At 43.2% G+C, this 13,965-nt stretch overlaps 1 protein-coding gene across 1 annotated transcript in view; it reads left to right on the forward strand.

Moving 5' to 3' along the window:
• Positions 1-1,417: 1,417 nt before the first annotated feature.
• The window catches only part of LOC101652105 (ankyrin repeat and SOCS box protein 3), a 141,220-nt gene continuing 128,672 nt past the window's right edge, over positions 1,418-13,965 (forward strand). Inside the window, exon 1 of the mRNA XM_045294201.1 lies at positions 1,418-1,494. The gene's annotated coding sequence lies outside the window, so the exon portion shown is untranslated. The remainder of the gene's footprint in view (positions 1,495-13,965) is intronic.

Below are 13,965 nucleotides of genomic sequence, written 5' to 3' on the forward strand. Positions count from 1 at the left end.
TGGAGGTGTGGTCAGGCTCTGCAGATGCACCTCTCACTTCTCCGTGGGTCTGGGGAGGACGGGGAGTGAGGCTTGTGAGGGAAGACGCTGATGTGCAGAGTGCGTGTGCTCGCAGGCATGCCCACCCCGCGCCAAGGCCCCCTCAGATCGTCCGTCTGTCCTGTGATGAAAAGGTGGGCAGCAAAATAACACACCAAATGGAAAGTAAGAGAAAATGGGATCTTGGCCCAAGGGACCCCTATCATAGGCAAGGGAGCTCCAAAGACTTGGTGGAACATGGAACTTGAAACAGTGGAATTTCCCGCAAACTGTGTGAAGCAGGCGGGAAAGCAGAGAGGGGAAAACAGAGGACATTAGTTAAAAGATTTAAATGTACAGAGCTAATATATGCCTTGTTTGCCTCTGTAACTGGACGGGAAGCTGTGGTTGATAGTTTATAGCCACCCTCCTCCACTCCCATTTCCTATCCTTTCACCCTCCACCAGCACATCATATAGTCTGAAATGATAAATGAATTTTGTAAAACAGTGGAGGGAACTAATCTGCTAAGAAAGCAAATTTTGGAAACATGAAATAGTATCACAGAATAAGAAGAGTAGGAAAATACGCAAAAATGTTTCATGTCATTTATAAGACAAAACTGTTAAATGAAAATTAAAAATATGCAGCAATTGCTGCTTGAAACGGAAGAAAACAAACTAAGAGCAAAATTTAAAATGCAGACAAGTGTAGGTCAAGCCTCCAGGGAAGTAATAGATCCATGTAAATGACAGATACGTATCTGAATAGGATGGGAACCCAAACAACCGTGAGGAAGACAGCTGGTCCGAGGACAGCCACGGAGTAAAGCCCTGGCTTTTGTCCTCCTACCAAAGGACCTTCAGTTTTCTGGTGGGTCTGGGTCAGAAGGCGAGGGGAAGATGCTGATTGGATAATTCATGTCTTCGGGGAGTATGATTGTTAGCGAGGCTCATTGTGATTGCTGGGTGTGAAATGGGGCGTCTCAGAAGTGGGAAGAAGGTGATCTCACTAGAGCAAGAGAGAAGGGCCAGGAGTAGAGCTTGTCCTGTGGACCCTGGCATTCCTTCACATTGAACCTCCTTGATCCAACAAGGGGTGACTTTGAGTCCTGAGGAGTGTGGAGGAGCAGCAGCAGTAGAACCGTGAGCTGGGATACAAGATAGAGCAGTGGACTGCACAGCCCACAGAGCAAGTAAAGCTGAATGCTTTGGGCAGGAGGCTACCTTGTGGAGTGGGTTACCTCTGAGCACTTCCCTGGGGGCGGTGGGTTTGCTGACCCATAGGGTCAGATCTGAGTGCCTTGGCGTTGAGGCTTACAGCAGAGTGGCATGCCCTAAGCAAGAGCTTTCTACCACTGCCCAGGCCAAGAATGGGGACCCGAGAGAAGTCTGCAAGCCCTAACTGAACAAGTATATCCTGAGCACTTGTCACCTGAATTGTAACCTGTGAAATTCCCCAATAAACAACATAACCGTGAGTATTGTTTGTCAACTCTGCATTGCCATTGCAACAACTTATTGAACCCAGCTGAAAAGTAGAGAATACCTCGCCGGCGGGATGGTTAGAAGGCAGAGATGTGTCTGGCCTCCACTTCTTGAAAGTCAGCCTCGGGGGATGCCCATGGAGTTTGATTTCCCTTTCCTGGTGTGAAGCTGGAAGAGGTCAGATACCCTCCCCACATAATTTTCTTCCTTTTTTATACTTCATGCCTAAGTACCACAACACACATTTCTCAAGATGTGAACATTATGCTTTATTTATTTATTTATTTATTTATTTTTAATAAGTTTATTGGGGCTCATACAATTCATCACAATACATAGATCAATTGTGTAAAGCACATCTATACATTTGTTGCCCTCATTATTCCCAAAATTCGCTTTCCTCTTGGGTTCCCGGAATCAGCTCATTTTCTTTTTTTCCCCTCCCCCTCCCTTCCTCCTCCCTGCTCCCCCATGCACCCTTGATAATTTATAAATTATTATTGTATCTTATATTACACTGCCCGGCGTCTCCATTCACCCACCCCACTGCTGCCTGTCCCCCAGAGAGGAGGTTATATGTAGCTCCCTGTGATCAATTCCCCCTTTCTACACCCCCTTTCCCTCCTGGTATCGCCACTGTCACCCCTGGTCCTGAGGGGTTCATCTGTCCTAGATTCCCTGCGTTTCCATTTCCCATCTATACCGCTGTGCATCTTCTGGTCTAACCAGGTCTGCAAGGCAGAATTGGGGTCCTGGTAGTTGGGGGGAGGAAGTGTTTAAGAACTAGAGGAAGGTTGTGGGTTTCATTATTGCTGTACTGTACCCTAAGTGACTCATCTCCCCACTACCCCTCTGCAAGGTATGTCCAGTTGTCTAGAGATGGGCATTGGGTCTCCATCACGCGCCACCCTCATTGACAAGGATATGATTCCTCCCACCAAGAAAATGTTTAATAACATCACTTAATAATCAGTTCTCAATTTCCTCAATTGTTCCTAAGCATTGCCTACACATATGCAGCTATATCTTAAAATTCAAGAACCAGCAGGTGTTTGTGGATTGCATTTGGCTGGTATGCATATTTGCCAAACCAGCCCCTGGTCCTCTAGGCTGATTCTAACTCATTGCAAGCCGGAGGGGCACAGAACTGTTCCCACAGGGTTTCCAGGGCTGTCATCTTTACGGAAGCAGACTAACACATCTTTTCCCCACGGAGTGTCCAGTGGGTTCAAACTGATGACCCTGGTGTTAGGAACGTAGTGTCATGAAATTGTTTACTACAGATTAATAGGTAAGCACAAGGTAAGCTCGTGCTTACTTTGTTTCCTTGGTACTCTGTCCCCGTCAGGGATTGTACTTTAAAAGGAAGCTCTAATGCTGTAGGCAGGTGGTGTGGGTTTGGGTGAATGATAGAGGCTGGCCAGACCTAGAAACAGAATCTTTGATGTGGTGAAAAAAGGTGAAATGGACAATGGGTGCACAAGAAAATGTGGTGAAGAAAGTGGATGGTGCTTGCCTACCAAAAGATATAACACCTGAAGTGACTGAAGACAATGGGTGCACAACAAGTGTGGTGAAGAAAGCTGGGCTCCAATGGCTGCTTGTTCTGGAGCGGCTCCTCTTGAGTCTCACTCGTCGCTAACAAGCCTAAGCTGCGTGGAGAGCCGGGCTGCTAATTGCAAGGTCAGCAGTCTGAACACCACACCTGCCACTCCACTTAGATGAGGAGGAGATTTTCTAGTCCCATGGAGACTTACAACTTCAGAAACTCAAAGGGCACTTCTTCGCTGCTGTGTATGGTTGCTATGAGTTAGAATTGGCCCAGTGCCACTGGGTCAGGATTGTCTGGCTGAAAGGTGATCTCTGGTCATGCGTTCAGAACCAGGGTTGAAGTGTGTCTAAGGGCCACAGTCATTGAGGGTCTCACTGGTTCTCTGGCAGGCCAGTGAGTCTGGTAATTCTTATGATTTTGAATTCTGTGCTTTATTTTTTCCCCTGCTCCATCCACGACCTTCTATTGTGATCCTGATTAGAGGGGCGCATGTGTCAGCCAGGCATCATCTAGTTTTTCTGGTTTCAGGCTAGTGGAGGCTGTAGTTCATGTGGTCCACAGTTCCTTCGGACTCAAGGTTTCCTCCAGTCTTGTATTTTCTTCACTCTTCTTTGCTCCGGACAGGAAGAGGCCAGTAACTGTATCTTGTAAGCTTTTAAGACTCTACTCACCAATGTGTGCCATAGAGCATTGTCTCTGTGGGCCGTTCTGCCTAAGACCCAGATGCCCGTCATTGCAAGCTAGATTCGTGTCTCTACTTTATCTTAAGTTTGCTTCTATTGTATTTATAGTTCATGTGTAATGTTATATAGTAATATTAAAGTACTTCCATTTTCTATGAATTTTTCCCTGTTTTATCTAGATTTAGAGTTTCTTGCCTTAAATTTATTCATAATAGACTATATTACATTTCTGCCCTCTGCACAACTACAGCCTCCACTAGCCTGAAACCAGAAAAACTAGATGATGCCTGGCTGACACATGCGCCCCTCTAATCAGGATCACAATAGAAGGTCGTGGATGGAGCAGGGGAAAAAAAAAATTTTTATGTAGCTTTTCACTTCCTTCGTTTATTTATGCCTGCTCTCTCTCTCTTGTCTTAGCCCTTCTTATAGTCTTATGAACGATGAACACTTTTATTAGTCACTCCAAAGAACAACTGTTGATTTTATTGAGCAAATTGTATATTTGCCCCCTTTCATTAATTTCTTGTCAAATTATTTTCCCCTGTCTACTTGTTTTGCCTTCCTTCTATTTTCACTTTTCTTATGTCTTAAGTTTGATGTTGTTATCATTGAGTTTTATTGTTTTCCTATTTTCTGCTATGAACATTTAAGCCCCTAACCCACAAGGACTGAAAAGGACTTTGTAACAGTTAGCAGTGGCTAAATTGGGCTCTAATGGCCAACCAGTTTCACACCAATTTTGGCGTATTACCACAACAAAAAAACTCTGTCTTTGCTCCATTCTGGGGTTCAAATTGCAGAAGCACTCATTGGCAGCAGGCCAATTAGTGGTAGAAGAATAGCGCAGTATTTAAAGGGTTCTGCTCAGAAGTGGCACCCCTCTCTTCACTTACATTGCATTGGTTAAAGCAAGTCCGATAACCATGCATGAGTCACTGGGAAATATTAATCTTCTCACAGTGTGGGCACTGCAGGAATATGGGAATGGGCTGTGTTGTGCAATTCTGTCATGGGGTGGAGTAGACACCATCTGGGTCAATGATGCAATTTTTGCAGTGTCTGAGAAATTTCCATTGGAATTTTTCTTTGTATCCACAAATGATTTAGAAGTGAGTCTCTCAATTTCCAGGTGCTCTTATTCCATGCTTAATTTCTAACTTTATAACCTCAAGGCCCCATTATGCAACCTACAGTTCTAACCCATGAGAATTCACTGGGGTTTGCTTGATGCTCCAGTATACAGACAGTTTTTATACGTGGTATTAGTGTGCTTACACAGAATATGAATTTTCTAATTGTTGGGTAAAATTTCTTTATATGTATAATAGTCCAAGCTTATTGATTGTATAGTTCAAATCTATATACTTATGTTTTTATTCTTTTTTGTCTCTTTGAGCTATCAATTCTCGAGATTCAGTAAGCTAATTGAGTCCACTCAGTGTGCATGGTTGAGGTGCAGTGAATTACTTAATATGGCTCTTCTAAGTACAGTCTTTGTAAATGCCACCAAATAACAAGGTAGGGCAAATGTAAGTTGCTGGTGGCCCCGGGAGATTGGATAGCTAGTTATCCAATGTAATGTAATAATGTACCAAGGTGTATGGCACCCTTGTGTGGGTGGAACTATGTGGAAAATGGTGTCTGAACCCTAATATGGGGCTGGATCAGTTTTGTATCCTGCTAGGCCTTAAACTGAGCCATCCCAGAGGCGGAAAGAGGGATCGCACCAACAACAACAAGGAGCCAAGAGTGGGGTGCGACCTGGGACCCGAGACCCTTGTGCCGGACCCAGGAAGCAATGAGCTCTGACACCTGCTGAGACAGAGGGGGACAGCAAGAAGCAGTGGCCAAGAGCCAGCTGCAAGCAAACCAGGAGCTAGGCAGGAGACCAGCAGGAGAGGGCATAATGGGCTTCTGAACCCAAGGAACAGGAAAGCTGAGTGCCATTGAGCAGGGGGCTTGCTGGAGGAGGGAGATGTCTCAGGGTCCTTGGTGGAGCTGTTTGCCAACCCACAGAGCTAGGTATAAGTGCCTTTAGGCTTGGGCTTCCTGGCCGAATCGGTTGCTCTGGGAACTTATTAGCAGAACTTAAGGAGCTTCATAGCCCTTTCCCAAGCAGAGCATAAGCTTTGGGGTCCAGGGCCAAGAGCTGAGGGTCAGAGAGAGGTGTGTCTGGGGGTATTGCTGAGAAGAGGTTGTCCTGATGGAAGAGCTGTATCCTGAGTTGTTTCTGATCCTGTATTTGTGAGTATTATCTGTGAGTTCTGTGTGGCCATTATGATGAGTTTTTGAACCAGCAGAGGAGCAGAAAGTGTCACGTGAGGGACAACAGGAGTCAAAATTTACTTAAAAATGCAAGGGTGGAGGAGGCGCACCTTCATAGAAATCAGGCTTGGGCTGTGGATCTTGACACTTGTCCCTGCCCCCTTGTGAAGGGAGAGGAGGCGCCTCTAACAGACTATTTTTCAAGGTGCACCATGCAAAATTGTTAGGGGGCGGGAGGGGCTCAGTGAATCACGCTATTGTTACACTGGGAGACAAAAGAGTTTAGATGGAAATCTATTTTAGATTTCTTTAAATAAGATTGTTGATATAACTTAAAATTAATCCCTGAACTTTATTACTATATTAGCATGCATTTCTCCATGTTTCACATTCTAACTCCCTGAATTATCTCTTTTGAGGAGGAAAATTTAATTTACAAATACTAATTACTCCCAAACCCACATCTGTTCAAGGGAAGCAAAGCAGAGGGAGCTAGCCCCAGGGCCTGAGGGAATAAGGAACAGAGTTGGGAATGAAGGGTTTCCTTCCACAGTACCCTGACCAGAGCATTTTAGGCATCTGCATGGTATTGTCAACGAGGAGTGTATCTCCGGGGTTGTAGGTTTAAATTGAGGAACTTGTTGACATGACCTGAAGAGCTAGCTGAGTTGTAAGTCCTGTGTCAGGAAATGCATTTAAAGAATGTTCTGTTACCTTCAATGAGCGGAGACTTAGTCTTCAACGCTTTGAATGTTGCCCATGTGCAGGATCTGACAACTGTCTTCAGACTCCCATGATGACAAGGCAGACTAATTTCCGAGAGATTAGATAAGCATCATAAACGCACTGCCACTGAGTCAATGCCGACGGACTCACAGTGACCCCACAGGACAGGAAACAACTGCCCCGTGGGTTTCCAAGATGGTACAGTGGAGCCCCATACTCGACCACATCAGTACTTGACATAATCAGATTTCGACAAGAAAAGTCGAGAAAATTTTACAACCATCAGAATACGACACAACACACGATATTTGTAAACAACAGTTTGTGTTTCAGTCACTCAGCATTAGTTGGCATTGTTAGTAAGCTTGTTTAAACCTTTTGTGGCTGTGTTCCAAGCGTTTTGCTACAATTTTCTTAGTTTTTGTGGCTTTTTGTACTGTTCTTAGAAAAAAAAAACATGGCTCCTAAGAAAGAGGTTGGTTTTTTTTTTTTAATTAATCATTTTATTGGGGCTCATACAATTCATCACAATCCATACATACATCAATTGTATAAAGCACACTTATACATTTGTTGCCCTCATCATTCTCAAAATTAGCTTTCCGCTTGGGTTCCTGGAATTAGCTCCTCATTTTCCTTTTTCCCCTCCCCATCCCTCCACGCTCCCCCCTCCCTCGTGGACCCTTAATAATTTATAAATTATTATTATATCTTATCTTACACTGCCCTGCGTCTCCCTTCACCCACCCCTCTGTTGCCCATCCCCCAGAGAGGAGGGTATATGTAGATCCTTGTGATCGATTCCTCCTTTCTACCCACCCCTTCCCTCCCGGTATCGCCACTGTCACCGCTGGTCCTGAGGGGTTCATCTGTCCTAGATTCCCTGTGTTTCCAGTTTCCGTCTGTACCGCTGTGCATCCTCTGGTTTAACCAGGCTTGCAAGGTAGAATTGGGGTCATGGTAGTTGGAGGGAGGAAGCATTGAAGAACTAGAGGAAGGTTGTGAGTTTCATTATTGCTATATTGAACCCTGAGTGACTCATCTCCTCCTCACTACCCCTCTGCAAGATATGTCCAGTTGTTAAGAAAGAATTTTTTGAAAAGAATCATCATGATAAGAAACTGGTTAACCATTTTATTGATATTGTTGATGATAATTTAGTAAACTTTTTTAGAAAACAGTTAAGGAAATGCCAACAGCAGACCGCATTAGACAGATTTTTTTTTTTTTAAGAGAAAACCAGCCAGATCCTATTGAAAAAAGGGCTGGGGTGGGGGAATGCCTGAAAAGCTGCTACCAGTTGATTTTATGGAAGGGGATTCCCTTCCAAACAATGACTCTCTCGCCACACCTCCTCTCCACATCTGCATCCACAGATCCAGATCCTCATCAGTCTCAAGGTATGGGCCATACTGTATTTGTTAAAAACTTTTTTAAAATGTGTTTCTTACTTAAATTATATTATTTAACTCTGAACTTATTTACTTTGAAATTTCTGTGTAATGTATAAAAAGGCAAGGTAGAGTAAAAACTTGGTAGTCAAGAACAGATCAACCTGTTTTCTGATATTTTCTTTTGTGAAATCTTGATTCGGAACTAGACTGCTTCACATCTTGATGCTCCTTCTAGAATGTATCAATGTCAAGGTCCGGTGTTCTATTGTAACTCTTTCTGGGAGTATAAAGCCCTGTCTTTCTCCTGTGGAGTGGCTGGTAGTTTCGAACTGCTGACCTCACAGTTAGCAGCCCAACATGTAAACACTATGCTATCAGGGCTCTTCCCATATGCACCATTGAATTAAATACACCATACATTACTAGTATGCACCATAAAATTGGTAACATCTGGTGCATTTAATTAGAGGAGGCATCTTTGAAACTCACATGAAGAAAAATTCCTTGGCTGGCAACTCCCCATCCAGCAGCGCTGCCGTTGCTCTGTCTCACCAGGTTGGCCCCCACTCATTGCCACCTGAAGTGCCACCGAACAAGACCTCGCCCTGTCCTGCAGCAACCTCACATGGCCCCTGTGTTCGAGGTGCTTGGTGCAGCTGCTGTGTGAGTCCATCTCGTTGAAGGCCTTCCTCGTTTTTCGTGATGGCCAGTTTAAGAGAAATTTTGTTTCCTGCTTAGAAAAATGCCACAGATACTGTTGTGATGTAGAACACAGCTTACAAGGACAGCACTATGGGACAAACTCAAGTGTATGAGTGGTTTTCTCGTTTCAAAAAAGGGGAAATGTCAATTGATGATAACCCTCGTTCTGGATTTCTGTCAACTTCCTGAATGACGAAATTGTTAACTTGCAGTGCATTCGGAGATCTTTCCACCAGGTCAGACTGTTACTCAAGCTTTCCATTTAGAGGTTCTGAAAAGATTGTGTAACAATGTGTAACAAAAATGGCCTGATTTGTAGCCATCTTAGTGTGCCAGTTTTTGGCAAAAAAACCCCAGCATGCCTCTCTTGCCTCACGCACCTTACTCGCCTGACCCTGCTCTGTGTGACTTCTTTTTCTTCCTGTGAATGCAGAGCGACATGAAAGGACAGCAATTTGATGACATAGAAAAGGTGTAGTAAAAAACGAGGGAGGTGCTGCTAGCCATCCAAACAGATGAGTTTGAAAAATGTTTACAAGAATGGAATCTCAGATTTGACAAAAGTATTACGTTTAATGGAGAGTACTTTGAAGGCAATGAGGTGGTTTTGTAAAAAATTTAAATACATAGCTTAAAAAACATTCCACAACTTTATATTGTGAAGTAATCACATCGAGAAGACATCCTAGCCCAGTCCATGGGGCTGATGCTCACTGCATCTCTCTGCAGGCCAGTGGCAGAGACGTGAAGCGGGACGCAGGGAGATCACAGGCCAGTGGGTGCAGGGTCACACGGATCTGATACCAGTGGAAACATGGCAGGAGGCCAACCGCTGTCACACTTGGACAGCCCGCACTGGCCGTCCCTGGAGGCAGACACAGCATTCCAGCCAGCAGGAAGGTGAAGTGGCAGCGAGGGAATTGTCTCTGTTCATCTCTCTCATACAAAGTGCCACACCTCAAGGGGACATCATCAGGCTACCACTTGACTGATAGGTTGGACTCCTCCCCTCCCCTTTCTTTCTTTTTTTGATTTTGTTTTATTAAATACTTTTACTGGGTGCTCTTACATCTCTTATCACAATCCATACATTCATCCTTTGTGTCAAGCACATTTGTACATATGTTGCCATCATCATTTTCAAAGCATTTTCTTTCTACTTGAGCCCTTGACATCAGCTCCTCATTTTCTCCCTCTCTTCTCCGCCCTCCCTCCCTCATGAACTCTTGATAAAATTTAGATTATTATTTTCATATCTTACATCTTTCTCTGTCACCCTTTACCCACTTTTCTGTTGTTTGTCCCCCTGGGAGGGAGTTATATGTCAGTCCTTGTGATTGATTCCCCCTTTCTCCCCCGACCTTCCCCTTATCCTCCTGGTATCTCTCCTCCCCTACCCTTTCATACACATTCCACTTGGTGTAAAATCTAAGTACCAGAGTGATTATCAGTCCAAATCTATGTTTGATTGGCTTACAATTTCCCCATGTTTGTTATCTTATGTAACTTTTGTTATGTTCCCAAGGTAATTACCAGCAGGACTCTGATGAAAGAGAGCCCATATCCTGATTTAGGATCAACATTGAGTTCTGTTTCTGACCATTTACTCAGGGAAGCATCACTGAGCACAGAGGGCATTGGCTGCCCAGGTGCTGCCAGGCAACCTGCACCCCCTCCCCTGGAAGTCCTGGCTCATTGCGCAGCTTGAAGACTGAGGAGAAGGCAAAACCCTTCAGCTAACCACAAAGGAGTTAGGCAAAGGAAGGGAGAGAAGTGGGAGATCCCCATGCCTTTGAATTTTGGCAACTTGAATAAAGGTCTATAGTTAGAAAAATGTTCCACCAGGAGCGTTCCCAGGCAAATCTCTTGAAGTCCAATGCCTTTGAGATTAACTTGACCAAAGTCAACACTTCACTTCTTGTACTTCTAAATATGAAATATACATATTCCCTTCATTGCTTCTGGACATACTAGTGAATTTTCCCCATCCCAATAAACAGACCACTGCATTTTTATGTGGACACTGAGCTGGTGCCAAGGTATGCTCGGTTTGGTTCTGTGAGCTCCAATTAGTTCTAATTGGTTCTAATTTTCTTGAGCCTCCAGCTGCATGTAGCATGCTGATGAATGATAGAGCTTTCAGTCACCTCCAAGTGTGGGACTGTTGATTTTCATGTAGAGCCTGGAGATGTTTCGCACAATGTAGCTTGCTCAGATGCCAGCTCGGTCTTACAAAGCCGAGCAATTCACAAGGAATGCTTTTATGCCAGCCTTCTGGGGCAGCAGTATGGGGCAGACTTCATAGCTGTGTCAACATTTCAGGTTCAAAACATTTTCCTATCTGGCATTAGCAAGGGCCAATGACAGCTTCTTGCTCATTTGTTGGGCTTGGTCCACAAAGTATGTCAAAGGAGTTGCTAAGACTGTAGTGACGTTGCTCTGAGGAAGGTAAGGCTGGAGATGGTGCTTTCCACAAGAAGCCAGGATGTCAGCTCCTTTCTTTGAAGAGTTGAGGGAATTAGAATGTTTTCAATCTCATTCAGTGAGTGGGGAGTGAAAATTCAGTTCCTTCCTTGACCCCGGACAAGGACTTTTATTTCAGTCACAGTCTACAGAAGGAGATAGACATAGACACTGTGCTTTTATTAAGGGAGGAAGAGCAACGTAGAAGCCATGCAAAATAGCAAAAAAATCAAATAATGTGGTAAAGAATCTATGGAAAGTGAATCATAGGAGGGGGCTTCAAAAAGTTTAGGGAAAAGTGGAATCAAAAAACAATGGAACTTTCCCACAAACGCTTTAAAGCCCTCTCATGCAGGATGGGACAAATACATAATCCTACTCTTTCCCTTTCCCAACTATGGTAAACATGATGAAAATATTTTTAGTTCTTTTGACAAAGCACTAAAAGCTGAAAAAAAGGAATAATGGTAGAAAATCCATGGGAATCATACTAGGGAAGACTTTCTAAGGTGTAAAGTTTAAAAAGGTGAGATGTCATTCATTTATCTAAATATCTGTTGAATGTCAACTTTATGTAAGGCCTGAGGAGATACATTGGAAAATTATATGTTTCACAATAACAAAAGGAAGGAATTATCTCTCTTAAATTGTAAATATCTGAATTGAGATCATTGTGATTGCACTTGCATTGTATCAATCACAGAAACAAAATGAAAGAAAGGCAGGTAAACCAAGCGTGTAAACCAAGTCAGCATTCCCACGTTGACACACAAATCGTATTAGCCAATTTCTATTTTTCAGATTTGTGAGTTACATTAGTCAAAGTTAATGGTGTTCTGTGATAAAAATTGCATGTACACACACACACACACACAATCTAGCCCAAGGATAACGACCAATCATTTCTCCCATTTTAGAGCATTTTGCTGAGCTGCTCTGTTTCCTCAGGTGGGAGATGGAAATTTTCATTGAAGAACAGAATGTGTTTCTGTGAAGAGAAAGCACTGGGACGTGGCAGGTGTCCTTCAGTACCCCAGCGCTGGCAACAGCAGCCCCACTGATACCGAAATCCATAGATGTTCAAACTCTTTTAGAAAAAGGTGTATTTGCACATAATGAACACATATCCTCCCATATTCTTTAAGTCATCTTCTTGTACCCAACACAATGTGAAAGCTATGTAAATAGCACTTTATCTTGAATATTTCTGAACCCATGAATACAGAAGGCCAACTGTATCCACAAGTATGGAATCAGAATTTGAGTGGGTTTAAATGGTGATTCCCCATCAACCATCTATGGCGGTGTTTGGCCAACTCTCGAGTGAGCCTTTGTATTCCACCTGGGCCATCTGTACAAGTGTTATGTTTGAGCCCATTGTTGCAGTCACTGCCAACCCAACTCATTAAGGGACTTTTTTTTTTGCTGACCCTCCAGAGGCCCTTTATCAAGCATGATGTCCCTCTCCAGGAACTGGTTTCTCCTGATAACATGTCCAAAGTATTACATGCAACAACGTCTCACTATCTTTATTTCTAAAATGTATTCTGGCTTTACTATTTCCAAGACAGGCTGATTTGTTTGTTTTTCTGGCAGTCCACAATACTTTCAATACTCTTCACCAGCACTATGATTCACAAGCACCAGTTCTTCTGGGATCCTCCTCATTCACTGACCAGCTTTCACAGACATGAGGTCATTGACAATACAGGGTAAGGCGCACCTTAGTCTTCAAATTGATCTCTTTGCTTTCTAATGCTTTAAAAGGGTCTTGTGTGGCACATTTACCCAATATAATGCATCACTTGATTTCTTAACTGCTGCTTCAGTGCGCATTGAATGGGGATCTGAGGACAGTGAAACCTTTGACAACTTCACTCTTTCCTCAGTTTACCACGATGGTAGCTATTGGTCTAGTTGTAAGGATTCTTGTTTCTTTAGGTTGTCATATTGAAGCAGTTGTAATCCCGATCTTCTTCCGTAAGTGCTTCAAGTTCTCTTCCCTTTGAGCAACAAGGTGGTGTCATCTGCATATCGAACGGTGTTATTAAGCCTTTCTTCAATCTTGGTGCTAAATTTTTCTTAATATTCTCCAGTTTCTCATATTATTTGCTCAGCATGCAGACTGAATAAATATAATGCATATTTCCCCTGATTTTAAACAACTGCCTCCTGGTCTATGTACAGGTTCCATGTTTCATATGAGCACAATTAAGTGTTCTGGAATTTCTATTCTTTGTAATGGTACTCATAATTTGTTATGCTCCACATAGTCAAATGCCTTTGTTTAGTCAATAAGACACAAGTAAATGTCTTTCTGGTATTTTCTACTTCCAGCGAAGATTGATCTGATGTCTGCAGTAATATCCCTTGTTCTACATTGTCTTCTAAATCGGGCTTGGATTTATGGCAGCTTCCACTTGGTATACGACTGCAACTGTTTTTGAATTCAGCTAAATTTCACTTGCATATGATATTGAGCCATAATTTCCACATTCTGTTTGGGTCACCTTTCATTGGAATGGACACAAAAATAAGGATTTTTTTCCCCCATCAGTTGACCAGGTAGCTTTCTCCCAGATTTCTTGGCATAAACTAATGAGTACTTCCAGTTGAACCTGTTTATTGAAACATTTCAATTAGTATTCTGTCAATTAGTGGAGCTTGTTTTT

This window comes from Echinops telfairi, unplaced genomic scaffold (assembly GCF_000313985.2).
Source record: "Echinops telfairi isolate 266 unplaced genomic scaffold, ASM31398v2 ScPeMD7_2573;HRSCAF=3158, whole genome shotgun sequence".
Lineage (NCBI taxonomy): Eukaryota > Metazoa > Chordata > Mammalia > Afrosoricida > Tenrecidae > Echinops > Echinops telfairi.